Source organism: Oncorhynchus nerka, linkage group LG26 (assembly GCF_034236695.1).
Source record: "Oncorhynchus nerka isolate Pitt River linkage group LG26, Oner_Uvic_2.0, whole genome shotgun sequence".
NCBI classification, from domain to species: domain Eukaryota; kingdom Metazoa; phylum Chordata; class Actinopteri; order Salmoniformes; family Salmonidae; genus Oncorhynchus; species Oncorhynchus nerka.
Genome location: NC_088421.1, coordinates 20,970,394 through 20,984,363, shown reverse-complemented (window position 1 = coordinate 20,984,363; position 13,970 = coordinate 20,970,394). Strand labels below are relative to the sequence as shown.

At 48.2% G+C, this 13,970-nt stretch overlaps 1 long non-coding RNA gene across 1 annotated transcript in view; it reads left to right on the top strand.

Annotated features, from left to right (window-relative positions):
• The window catches only part of LOC115110701 (uncharacterized), a 364,514-nt gene that overhangs the window by 221,725 nt on the left and 128,819 nt on the right, over positions 1–13,970 (top strand). The window contains exon 4 of the long non-coding RNA XR_010461294.1: positions 3,019–3,074. This is a non-coding gene — a long non-coding RNA (uncharacterized LOC115110701). The remainder of the gene's footprint in view (positions 1–3,018; positions 3,075–13,970) is intronic.

Genomic DNA, 13,970 nt, shown 5'->3' with positions numbered 1-13,970 from the left:
CAACCATTAAACTGCATCTGAACATCAGACTTAATTGATGAAAGGAGGGCCTGTCTTCATTTATAAGCAGGCATCCACCAAACTAATCTGGGTGTGTTGTGAAGTCTGTCCTTTCCATTAAGTGGGACACATTATCTCCTAATCAAATTAAAGTAATTTAATTGTCGCCCTCCCTTGATAGATCCGGTGAAAAAAGGAGGCGAGCCGTGTTTGCTGAAGGGGGATGTGTGCAGATTGAACAGGGCCTGTGTCATTACGGTATGAATTTGTAAATAACCAAAGCGTCATGTCATGTCTTTGCTGTGAACCTTTCTATAGGGTGAAGTTGAGTTTGACATTTGATCCACTCTCCCAGCTCAGTGGATACCCAAAACAATTGAGGCTAAGTACCTAGCTGAAGGGGCACTAGCTATGTGACCCTATGAACGATTGACCTCTGTAACCTACTGATCACTAGTCTCATTTCTTAATCACTACTCTTGAGTTGTGTGTGTGTGTGTGTGCTGCAAACTAAACCACCTGTGCTGGCCAGTGTGTTAGCTGGCGGCTCTGTCCCTGCTACATGGTTGTCCCTGCTATTACCTGAGTCATCCTGTGATTAAGAATGGAAGTCTCTGTGTGGAATGGGGCCGGTCTGTCCGCCTCTGTCCTCCCAGCACTGTGTAGGCCCTGGGGGGTCCCCATGGTAACCAGAGTGAAGGATACCCCCGCAGACTCTGGCCCTGGCCACCGCCGCCGCTGCCCGCCATGGGGTGATCCCTGGGCGTGTGATAAATGAAGGAGCGTGGGATCGTTTGTCCCACTGATAGAGTTTTATCCCCTGCCCTTTCAGAGCAGTCAGACCATAAAGAGAGAGCCACGGCCAAGCGTGACAGGTTAACCCAACAGTAATAGAATACTCCTAATGGTCTGGTCTGGGCCAGGGGTTGGAGCCACCGGCCACAACAGCCAGACGTCCGCCCCACCTCTATCGTTATAGGTGCTCTGGGACCACGTCACCCACTTTGTGGTTGTCACAGAGAGTAGCAAGGACAAAGTGGGCACTTTGATGACTTAATGGGCACTTTGATGGTGTCTTAGGGCGGAATGGAGGCGGGCGAGGGCAGGCAAACGGATAGAATAGAGTATACAAGACATTAAGACAAGGAAAGAGCTGTAGGGCGGTGAGGTAAGCCTAAAGCACATCCGCTACTTGGCCATTTTACCTCAGTGCTTCAAAGGACTGCGTTTTACAAGAGCCTTTGAATTGATAGGAATTCTACAGCAGCTGGCTGGCAAGTCTATTGTTTTCTCTAGTGCCATTCCTGTTGAATGATTTGATAGCTTAGCAATGCATATGAGAGGTATGAGAAAATAAACATGATCAAACACCAGTGAGCAGTCAGAAGAGATTTAGATTATTTTGTTGTCATGACTTTCACTTGAACATGCCTGTCTCGCTACGATTAATCCTCACAAAGAAAGACAATCCTCGGGGCTAGCCTACATGTTTATGCTGTAACAAGGTTGTTTGTGTAGATGTTTGTTAGCGTGCACCTTGGGTAGCAGTTAGTCATGTTTGAATATGGCTTTAATTAGCCCTGTGTATTCCAGCAGCAGCAGCTCAGAGCCCTCTGTCCACAGCCCCCACACCACCACCGTCCTCTCTGCTGCGCTACTAATAGTGTCCTGTCCTCTCTCCTCCTCTCCTCTCCTCTCCCCTCCTCTCTCCTCTCCTCCTCCCAGGAACATCAGCGCTCTGTGTGGTTAAGATAATAGCAGCTCACACTAAAGATGTTAATTGAGGGGAGATAAAGTGTGGAGGTTGGTAGATGAGGGATGTAGGGATGCTGTGTGTGTGTGTGTGTGTTAATATTAAGTTGTGGTGTTCCACTACCAACTAGCCTCTTAATAAACCTCTGTCACACCAGGCGAGGTGTGATAAATCTGGAGGGATTATGATAACTGTGAGTTGTTCCTCCCTCCTTGAATCAGACAGGAAGGTGTGGCAGCAGTGGGGTCTGGTGAGGTCTGTCTCAGGGTCTGGTGAGGTCTGTCTCAGGGTTTGGTGAGGTCTGTCTCAGGGTCTGGTGAGGTCTGTCTCAGGGTCTGGTGAGGTCTGTCAAGGTGGGCTGAAGACTCGGAAGTGTTTGGCCAACTGAAATGTGTAGCGGGCAGGCAGGCAGGTGGGTAGGCGGGCAGGATGGCAGTCGCTAGGCAAGTGGGCGGACGTGTAGGCACTCAATGTGGGTAGAACACAGGGGAAGCAGAGATGGAGTAATCTGACCAAGCAGCTGAAGTGACAGAAGCTACATTAATAGAGGCATATGTCTGGAGCACAGAGAGACGGAAAGAGAGAGAAAACAGACACTGTACCAGCCTGAGAGAGAGGGAAGAGAGAGAGCGAGAGAGAAAGGGTGAGGGGTAAACAGAAAACAGCGCCAGCCTCTGTAATTGCCTCAATCCCACTGGGAATGCTCTCATTCATTTGAAGCAGGCTGTATTCTCGCTCGCTCTTTCTCTTTTTTCACAATTGAGGAGAGGGGGGATTGAGGTGCGTGGGGTGGAGTTGGGTGGGTGATCCGTGTGCAATCCTCAGTGTGTGATGCTAACGTATGGCTATGAGTGCGATAGCTCCCCTGTGCTGAATCTCCTGTAACATCGGCGTGAGGACCAGTCCATGGCTGTGGCCTGGGTAGAGGAGAGCACAGCACAGCGCCGTGGAAAAGTGAGGGCGATAAGGAGGTAGGCGGACTGCAGCTCAGACCTGTCAGATGTGATCGCGCACCGGAGCGCTCCGCATGTGTCTCTTTTTATATTTCCCTAAGACAGCCCACCTCTTCACGCCCCCCTCTCTTCTTTTTTTCTCCTCCTCTGCGCTCTGTTTTTTTCTTCCTTCCTCGAGGAATTCTTTATTTCTTTATGTCTTGTGTGGCGCGTGCGTTGGATGATGTGCCCCCTCCTCCTTCCTCTTTTCTCCTCCTCTCTCTTTGCCGCTTTCACAGCATAGTTTTCTTTTTTTCTCAATCTTGTGTGCAGGTTGTATCTGACAGAGAGAGGACCACCTCCACGCTCCAGCCCCGCTCCAACCCACTGTGAGTATTCTTATGCTAATTTACCATCTCCATCTTTCCCATCGTCGGTTTGTCTTTTATTTTCAACCCTTTTATGTTCTCGACCGCGGCGCACTGAGAACGTGGCGGCTGCGACAGAGAGAAAGGAGGAGAGGGAGAGAAAGAGGGAAGGAGGGAAGAGAGAGGATAAATAGTGCTGTGAGAGAAGTAGCTAGTGCTGTGTAGGGGTTTCTCTGAGGATGGTGGAATGGCTGAGGGGGTAGAGGAGGGGGCGGGTCTTGATGTGGTAGATGGTTCTGTGTGTGAATGGTTGGGATGTTGTTGACGACAGTTAGCGTGGAGCGGGTCAGCACACTCAACACTGGGGTCTCTCTTTTACCTTAACTTCTCACTTTCCATATTGACTGACTCTTCTGTTTTGATATTGAGGCTTTTCTGTTTCCTACTGTGTTCCTGTTACCACTACCGAGAGGGGTCCACTGTTGTCATTTGAACAGTGGACATGTGTACGATAAACAGAGATTTAAGAATAATATTTATGGGTGTGTGTGTGTGTTCAAACAAGTCTGCATTCTCTATGGGCGATCATATGTGAGTGTATTTTTATTGTGTGTGTGTGTGTGTGTGTGTGTTTATTTATGGGTGAACCAGTGGAGGCTGCTGATGAGAGGATGGCTCATGATAATGGCTGGAATGCAGCGAATGGAATGGCATCATATACCTGGAGACCATGTGGTTGATGTATTTGATACCATTCCACTAATTCCACTCCAGCCATTACCATGAGACCATCCTCCCCAATTAAGGTGCTACCAACATACTGTATGTGTGTGTATTTTCAGTCTGTTTGTAGCTGTGTTTCTTTGTCCATGCGTGGCCACATGGGAGTGCATGAATATCCATGTTCATTTGCATACGCGTGTACACCGTAGTCCTACATGTGGGACTATGTATGCACGTGTTTGTATACAGTTTATGCGTTCACCAAACGTGTGAAGTGTATTTGTATCACAAATGTGTAGTAGAGATCAGAATGCTAGTGTCCATACCCATCTGCTGTCCCGTGTGTGTGTGTGTGATGCGTGCTGTGTGTATGTGGACCAGATGAAGAGTGGGTGTTCTCTGTGTGGGGCTGAGATAGACAGTACCATGCCTCATCACTATGTCAAGGCTAATGGCCACACAGGTCAGCAGGGGTGGACACAGAGTTGGCCATGTAGACCGATGTATGTCAGCACAACAACACCTTTCACTCAGGCCTGGATAACAATAGGCCTTAGTGCAGGTCACTACATGTGCATACAATAAGGACTAACAGAAAACCTCTGCTAGGAAATATACTGGATATTCAGCAGACAAAATGCAGGGAAAATTCTGTTGTAGATTCAGTTGACATTTGGATATAGATTGATCTGAAGATGGCAATTAAGCAAAATCCAGAAGCTAGGCATCTGGTGAGGCGGAGGATGCTATTGGCTGGCAGAGGATTACCATTTTAGTCCCATTTTCACATGATGAACCCCAGAATGGATTATCTCACCATGCTAAACAGTGGCTGTTGTAAATGTGATGTATGAAAGAGGTTTGCGCGTGTTATTTGTCCATTTCCGTGACCCGGCAGGTGCTCGGTGATGTAGTATCAGTCTGATTCATGATGATTAGGTCTAACATGTCCGTTCACATCCAGACAGACCTGCCTTTTCTGGCCCTTATGAAAATGAATAGTCACCTCAAATCCCTAGAACGTTAGCAGGCTGTCGACGAGCGCCGCTTTCTAAAGTGAGTCGATACAAATGAGAACCATTCCGCCAATTACAGAAGATTAGGTTCCCCTCCACCAATCTGAATCCTTAAAGCCCTTATGTTTGTACAGCTCTGTGTGTGGAATGGAATTCAGACGCAAGATCTGAGCAGAATAGCAATAAAAAGAAGGTAAAAAAGGTCTGAGTGAAACTCTGTGGTAAAGAGACGAGTTAAAGCACATGATAATTGACACAGTAGTGTGTTGCGCTTGGCTGTAATTAAGTGAGCAACAGAGGTTGTCAGTTGTAAGGAGGATAGAACAGACTATCCTGGTGTATTTAACACACTGGAGCATTTATCATGTCATTCTATGCTTTACAGAGGGTGCTTCTGGGATGGCCTGGCTTTCTTTGCTTCATTTATCTGGGTCTTGTGCTTTATAGCTCCGGTTAGAGGCTTTGTACTGGTTCTTGATCCCAATGTACACAGCGGAAAGTATGAAACTATTGTCTCCGGGGCCCCTTGGAAAAGCTTATCTTCTATTTTTAGCAGGCTTCTCCTCATTGTAGCCTCGGTAGCATGCCTACGTCTGACGGTTGTGCCATAAAGTATCTGTGCTTCATCCCCGCCAAGCCGGCAGCCGGAGACAACTCTCACCCACACATTAGTGATCTATGAGCCATATAACACAGGGCCCTGCACTACCTCCTGGAATACAGGGGACCACAGCTGTGTCACCCTCTCCGTGTGATAGCACCTATATGCGGTGAGAGCTCAATATTAGCGTAATGCGCTAACCGTTTATTTCGCATCATTCACCACCACTTATCACAGAGCTAGACACCAACCGGGACATACTGAACAAAAGAATATCCTAAAGATAAAAATGACATTTCACTAGAGGGTGTTTGTGTGACAGTGATTTATGCTGTGAACATCCTGCCACCTCATTGAGATGGGAGTGAGTTCTGGGTGGCTAAATCAATTTGTGCAAAGGCCGTCGGTGCTAGTATTGGTTTCGTGATATGATCTTTGTTGTCCATTTTTTTAGAGGTCAGTGCAGATGCAATGACAAGGGCAAAGAACCTGAGCTCTACTCTCTGTTTCTGAGCTGGCAAACCATCCCCCACCAGGGAATTGTGGGAAAAGGAAGCTTTGGTTCTAAAGAGTATATGTTTTGTCAGGGTTCAAACCGAACGTAACGTCCATTACATTGCCAGTTCATTTCCTCCCAGTCAGATCTTGATGGAATGTCTGAGGTTAGACACCAGAATGGTCCTTACATTAGTCACTGTAATTACTTAGTGATTGTGACACAGATCTCCAAGGCGTGCCAAGAGTCATGTCGTAGTAGTAATAGCTAGCTAGCTAGCAGAGAGAGGGCAGAGAGAGCGGGGGTGATAATACTATAATGCTGGTAGTGGATGGAGGAATCTGACACCAGCAGGCCAGATGTTAGAGAGCTGTGGACAGGAAGAGAATATATATCCTGTAAGGTGTGTCATCATGTCACATGATCCATCCCTGCTGATTCAGCCTCTTGGTCTTCTTTTCTGACATCTCACAACTAGGCTTAAAACCGACCCACTACTTTGGAGGCTTCCCCATATGAATCACACTCAGACCAAGGTCATGAATTTGATTATACCTTGTTTTAAGATGTTATATTGAGCAATGTTAACTACTGCACAAATGACATAGGAATTGCTCATCAGTTGCCAACGGATCAACTCCATGAAATTATAAAGCAGTTACTAAATCACAACCATGTATCAATATGTCAGTGCAACGTTCTTTCTGGAGTATTCACAGTGTTCCTACACACCCAGTGTGTTCATAACAAACGATTCTAAATGAGAGGAAGAGAAGAATGACATGAAGTAGCACTGCACCATGGTGTTCAGATGACTGTGTTGTTGTGCATGCAGAGAAGTGTAGCTATGCTTTGTGTTCAGTTTCTAAAAGGTCTCCTATGATGTATGCTATCTACCTGCTGGCTAATCAACCCCAGCTGCAAAACTTTACATTGTTGGTCATAACAGGTGGGAGGGGACAAAGGTTCCACACATGTAAATCCATCCTCTCTTATCTCCAATTGCCTTTCATTTTCCTACATTGCCTGCTGCCGAGCATCATGGGAAATAAGACGCTGAGACACATTTTTAATTAAGTGCAGTTTTAGCTTCATTGAATTTATAAAAACACAATGGGAGAAAAGAGAGAGGTATTTTTCCTGTCTCATTAATCACAGTGCTACCATCTGATACAGCAGTACAGGGAAGAGAACCAGGCTGCAACTGTGGAGTGGAATATTTGAACATCTCAGCACTGATGTGTGCAAAGCGGAGTGTTTGTCTGCAGGGGAGGCTTTGAAATTTCATCCACTCCAGCCCTTTTAACTCGGCAGAGGGAATGTGTGTCTCGCTCTAGTTGGCCAGTGGCTGTTACGGGGGCTCCGTGCCCCCTCCTAGCCCCCTTCTCCATCTCCCCCCTCCTCACCACCATTTCATGACCTGCTCTGTGTCAGATAGTTTAATGTGAAATTGCTTTTCTTTCAAATTTCCCCCTGGAAACGCAGGTCACTGCAAAATGTTACATCTCATAATGGCATGTTATTGTTGTTCTTTCATATGAGTCCTTACCTTAGAAGTGGAGGATTCCAGTGGCATGCTAAGGTTACAGACAGCTGTTTCTCCCTGCCCTGTTCCTGCCTGTCTCTGATTCCAGTACCATGCTAAGGTTACAGACAGCTGTTTTTCCCTGCCATGTGCCTGCCCGTCTCTGATTCCAGTGGCATGCTAAGGTTACAGACAGCTGTTTCTCCCTGCCCTGTTCCTGCCCGTCTCTGATTCCAGTACCATGCTAAGGTTACAGACAGCTGTTTCTCCCTGCCCCGTTCCTGCCCGTCTCTGATTCCAGTGGCATGCTAAGGTTACAGACAGCTGTTTCTCCCTGCCCTGTTCCTGCCCGTCTCTGATTCCAGTACCATGCTAAGGTTACAGACAGCTGTTTCTCCCTGCCCCGTTCCTGCCCGTGTCTGATTCCAGTGGCATGCTAAGGTTACAGACAGCTGTTTCTCCCTGCCCTGTTCCTGCCCGTCTCTGATTCCAGTACCATGCTAAGGTTACAGACAGCTGTTTCTCCCTGCCCCGTTCCTGCCCGTCTCTGATTCCAGTGGCATGCTAAGGTTACAGACAGCTGTTTCTCCCTGCCCCGCTCCTGCCCGTCTCTGATTCCAGTGGCATGCTAAGGTTACAGACAGCTGTTTCTCCCTGCCCCGCTCCTGCCCGTCTCTGATTCCAGTGGCATGCTAAGGTTACAGACAGCTGTTTCTCCCTGCCCTGTTCCTGCCTGTCTCTGATTCCAGTGGCATGCTAAGGTTACAGACAGCTGTTTCTCCCTGCCCCGCTCCTGCCCGTCTCTGATTCCAGTGGCATGCTAAGGTTACAGACAGCTGTTTCTCTCTGCCCCGTTCCTGCCCGTCTCTGATTCCAGTGGCATGCTAAGGTTACAGACAGCTGTTTCTCCCTGCCCTGTTCCTGCCCGTCTCTGATTCCAGTGGCATGCTAAGGTTACAGACAGCTGTTTCTCTCTGCCCCGTTCCTGCCCGTCTCTGATTCCAGTGGCATGCTAAGGTTACAGACAGCTGTTTCTCCCTGCCCTGTTCCTGCCCGTCTCTGATTCCAGTGGCATGCTAAGGTTACAGACAGCTGTTTCTCCCTGCCCTGTTCCTGCCCGTCTCTGATTCCAGTGGCATGCTAAGGTTCCAGACAGCTGTTTCTCCCTGCCCCGTTCCTGCCCGTCTCTGATTCCAGTGGCATGCTAAGGTTACAGACAGCTGTTTCTCTCTGCCCCGTTCCTGCCCGTCTCTGATTCCAGTGGCATGCTAAGGTTACAGACAGCTGTTTCTCCCTGCCCCGCTCCTGCCCGTCTCTGATTCCAGTGGCATGCTAAGGTTACAGACAGCTGTTTCTCTCTGCCCCGTTCCTGCCCGTCTCTGATTCCAGTGGCATGCTAAGGTTACAGACAGCTGTTTCTCCCTGCCCTGTTCCTGCCCGTCTCTGATTCCAGTGGCATGCTAAGGTTACAGACAGCTGTTTCTCCCTGCCCTGTTCCTGCCCGTCTCTGATTCCAGTGGCATGCTAAGGTTACAGACAGCTGTTTCTCCCTGCCCTGTTCCTGCCCGTCTCTGATTCCAGTGGCATGCTAAGGTTACAGACAGCTGTTTCTCCCTGCCCCGTTCCTGCCCGTCTCTGATTCCAGTGGCATGCTAAGGTTACAGACAGCTGTTTCTCCCTGCCCCGTTCCTGCCCGTCTCTGATTCCAGTGGCATGCTAAGGTTACAGACAGCTGTTTCTCCCTGCCCCGTTCCTGCCCGTCTCTGATTCCAGTGGCATGCTAAGGTTACAGACAGCTGTTTCTCCCTGCCCTGTTCCTGCCCTTCTCTGATTCCAGTACCATGCTAAGGTTACAGACAGCTGTTTCTCCCTGCCCCGTTCCTGCCCGTCTCTGATTCCAGTGGCATGCTAAGGTTACAGACAGCTGTTTCTCCCTGCCCCGCTCCTGCCCGTCTCTGATTCCAGTGGCATGCTAAGGTTACAGACAGCTGTTTCTCCCTGCCCTGTTCCTGCCCGTCTCTGATTCCAGTGGCATGCTAAGGTTACAGACAGCTGTTTCTCCCTGCCCTGTTCCTGCCCGTCTCTGATTCCAGTGGCATGCTAAGGTTACAGACAGCTGTTTCTCCCTGCCCTGTTCCTGCCCGTCTCTGATTCCAGTGGCATGCTAAGGTTACAGACAGCTGTTTCTCCCTGCCCCGTTCCTGCCCGTCTCTGATTCCAGTGGCATGCTAAGGTTACAGACAGCTGTTTCTCCCTGCCCCGTTCCTGCCCGTCTCTGATTCCAGTGGCATGCTAAGGTTACAGACAGCTGTTTCTCCCTGCCCCGTTCCTGCCCGTCTCTGATTCCAGTGGCATGCTAAGGTTACAGACAGCTGTTTCTCCCTGCCCTGTTCCTGCCCGTCTCTGATTCCAGTGGCATGCTAAGGTTACAGACAGCTGTTTCTCCCTGCCCTGTTCCTGCCCGTCTCTGATTCCAGTGGCATGCTAAGGTTACAGACAGCTGTTTCTCCCTGCCCTGTTCCTGCCCGTCTCTGATTCCAGTGGCATGCTAAGGTTACAGACAGCTGTTTCTCCCTGCCCCGTTCCTGCCCGTCTCTGATTCCAGTGGCATGCTAAGGTTACAGACAGCTGTTTCTCCCTGCCCTGTTCCTGCCCGTCTCTGATTCCAGTACCATGCTAAGGTTACAGACAGCTGTTTCTCCCTGCCCCGTTCCTGCCCGTCTCTGATTCCAGTGGCATGCTAAGGTTACAGACAGCTGTTTCTCCCTGCCCCGTTCCTGCCCGTCTCTGATTCCAGTGGCATGCTAAGGTTACAGACAGCTGTTTCTCCCTGCCCGTTCCTGCCCGTCTCTGATTCCAGTACCATGCTAAGGTTACAGACAGCTGTTTCTCCCTGCCCCGTTCCTGCCCGTCTCTGATTCCAGTGGCATGCTAAGGTTACAGACAGCTGTTTCTCCCTGCCCCGCTCCTGCCCGTCTCTGATTCCAGTGGCATGCTAAGGTTACAGACAGCTGTTTCTCCCTGCCCCGCTCCTGCCCGTCTCTGATTCCAGTGGCATGCTAAGGTTACAGACAGCTGTTTCTCCCTGCCCTGTTCCTGCCTGTCTCTGATTCCAGTGGCATGCTAAGGTTACAGACAGCTGTTTCTCCCTGCCCCGCTCCTGCCCGTCTCTGATTCTAGTGGCATGCTAAGGTTACAGACAGCTGTTTCTCCCTGCCCTGTTCCTGCCTGTCTCTGATTCCAGTGGCATGCTAAGGTTACAGACAGCTGTTTCTCCCTGCACTGTTCCTGCCCGTCTCTGATTCCAGTGGCATGCTAAGGTTACAGACAGCTGTTTCTCCCTGCCCTGTTCCTGCCCGTCTCTGATTCCAGTGGCATGCTAAGGTTACAGACAGCTGTTTCTCCCTGCCCCGTTCCTGCCCGTCTCTGATTCCAGTGGCATGCTAAGGTTACAGACAGCTGTTTCTCCCTGCCCCGTTCCTGCCCGTCTCTGATTCCAGTGGCATGCTAAGGTTACAGACAGCTGTTTCTCCCTGCCCCGCTCCTGCCCGTCTCTGATTCCAGTGGCATGCTAAGGTTACAGACAGCTGTTTCTCCCTGCCCTATTCCTGCCTGTCTCTGATTCCAGTGGCATGCTAAGGTTACAGACAGCTGTTTCTCCCTGCCCTGTTCCTGCCCGTCTCTGATTCCAGTGGCATGCTAAGGTTACAGACAGCTGTTTCTCCCTGCCCTGTTCCTGCCCGTCTCTGATTCCAGTGGCATGCTAAGGTTACAGACAGCTGTTTCTCCCTGCCCTGTTCCTGCCCGTCTCTGATTCCAGTGGCATGCTAAGGTTACAGACAGCTGTTTCTCCCTGCCCTGTTCCTGCCTGTCTCTGATTCCACGCAAAGCTTTCAGTCGTGCCCATGGTAACCCTGCTGAAAAATGTATCAACACCACTCTATGATTACTCTATACATTAGCTGGGCTTAAATTTAATTTGTTGGCAGGGCCCGGCGGTAAAGCTATGGGCCTGGCCTATCAGAGGCACTTTGTAAAGGCCCTGGAAGAGCCTCCTGGGGTGATCCTATCAGTCAGACACACTGACTGTCAGCAGACACGCTCTGTTAGTCAGCAGCACTGTGGCCCTCCCAAGCCCAGACGCTGGCGCTCACCGCTCCACTGGGGCAGGGCTGTGGGCATCGTGGCTCCCCACCTGCCAATCAAACACCCAGCCAGGACCACGACCTCTGGCCCCCTGTTGAAATGGATGCTCTTCAACAGGTGATCCAACAGACAAGACTATATACCCATAGCAAGGCCACAGCACCAGTAGATACATATAGTACTGTAATGCTAGCACAGTACACTTATTATGTTAGCAAATCCTGATGGGGTATTTGACCTTAACTATGTATGGTCATTAGCCTTGATGATTCACCTGAATCTAAAGCTACTGCTGGTATCTCTTAGGTGGCTATAACATGACCATACATACTGTGAAGGAGAAGGTATGTCTAACTGTAAAGGGTTTCACTGAAAATGTCTAATGTGTTGAGACATTAAAGCCTTTTCTCCCCAGCAGTCAAGGAGAAAGGGTTGTTGCTAGTTGGTGTATATATGCATTTCTCTTGCCTTTTGAAATGTGTAGCTAGTATTTTTAGCTTTGCATTTTCATCTCTCTGAATGGCTGGCAAAATGGCTTGAGCTCAGGCCTGTCTAGGCTGCTTTTATCAGAGCTCACAGTCACAGTACAGGCAGAAATAAGGTATGTTTTTAGAGGTTTTCCCAGGGAGAAATGTTTCACCTGGTTAAAAAAACAACAAGAAGCACTTACACTGCTGTGCGGCTTTAATTGGGATCCATTTTCATTTCAAACGTTTTTAAATATCTGGAATGGAACACACACTGTAAAGTGCTGTACAAATCTTCCCAGATACATTACTTTGACCTCAGAGTCAGATTGGTTCAAAGCATATGTGTTCATAACGTGTACCTTGGAACATAATAGCCCAGCTCCACCATTCAACACAGAACCATGTAGTGGCCCTTACTCACAATATACGGTGAGACGGGAGTCAAAGGTTGACAATGACTTTCAGTTCTACCAGACTTCAATGAATAGGGAAGAAGGGAAATGCATGTATCTGTGGAGAAATGCAATTTTCGATTTCATATTTCATGTTTGATAATCTCTGTGTCAAACCAGACTAACCAGATTCCTCACCTGTTACCTTACACTCGTAGAAAAAAATGTGCTATCTAGAATAGAGGTCGACCGATTATGATTTTTCAACACCGAAAACGATTATTGGAGGACCAAAAAAAGCCAATACCAAATAATCGGCAGATTAAAAAAAATAAATCATTTGTAATAATGACAATTACAACAATACTGAATGAACACTTATTTTAACTTATAGGAATTATAGGACTATTTCTCTCCATACCATTTGTATTTCATTAACCTTTGACTATTGGATGTTCTTATAGGCACTTTAGTATTGCCAGTGTAACAGAATAGCTTCCGTCCCTCTCCTCGCTCCTCCCTGGGCTCTAACCAGGAACACAACGACAACAGTCACCCTCGAAGCAGAGCAAGGGGAACAACTACTCCAAGTCTCAGAGCGAGTGACGTTTGAAACGCTATTAGCGTGCATCCCGCTAACTAGCTAGCCATTTCACATCGGTTACACCAGCCTAATCTCAGGAGTTGATAGGCTTGAAGTCATAAACAGCTGCTGGCAAACGCACGAAAGTGCTGTTTGAATGAATGCTTACGAGCCTGCTGGTGCCTACCATCGTTCAGTCAGACTGCTTAGTTATAACATGATAGCACACAGAAATACGAGCCTTAGGTCATTAATATGGTCAAATCCGGAAACTATCATCTCGAAAACAAGACATTTATTCTTTCAGTGAAATACGGAACCGTTCCATATTTTATCTAACGGGTGGCATCCGTAAGTCTAAATATTCCTGTTACATTGCACAACCTTCAATGTTATGTCATAATTACATAAAATTCTTGAATTCTTGATTAAATCCCCCTAGCTGACAAGGTAAAAAGTTAACCCACCATTCCTAGCCATCATTTAAAATAAGAATGTGTTCTTAACTGACTTGCGTAGTTAAATAAAGATGAAATAAAGGTGTAAAACAGTTTTTTTTTTTATCGGCCAAATCGGTGTCCAAATTTCCGATTGTTATGAAAACTTGAAATCGGCCCTAATTAATCGGCCATTCCGATTAATCGGTCGACCTCTAATCTAGAACCTAAAATGGTTATTTCGCTGTCCTCGGTAGGAGAACCCTTTAATAAAGAACCCTTTTTGATTCCAGGTAGAAAGAACCCTTTTGGTTCAAAGTAGAACTCTTTTGGGTTCCATGTAGAACCCTTACCACAGAGGGTCAGCCGAAAAACCCTTTTGGCTCCCTTTTTTGTAAGAGTGTACACTTAACCATTCATTCATTTGATTAATTAATGGCACCCAGAGGACACAATGGGGACACATCCGTCCCCCAGTGACACGTGAAATATATGCCTCTGCTTCCTTAACACTGCTCCCCACTACCT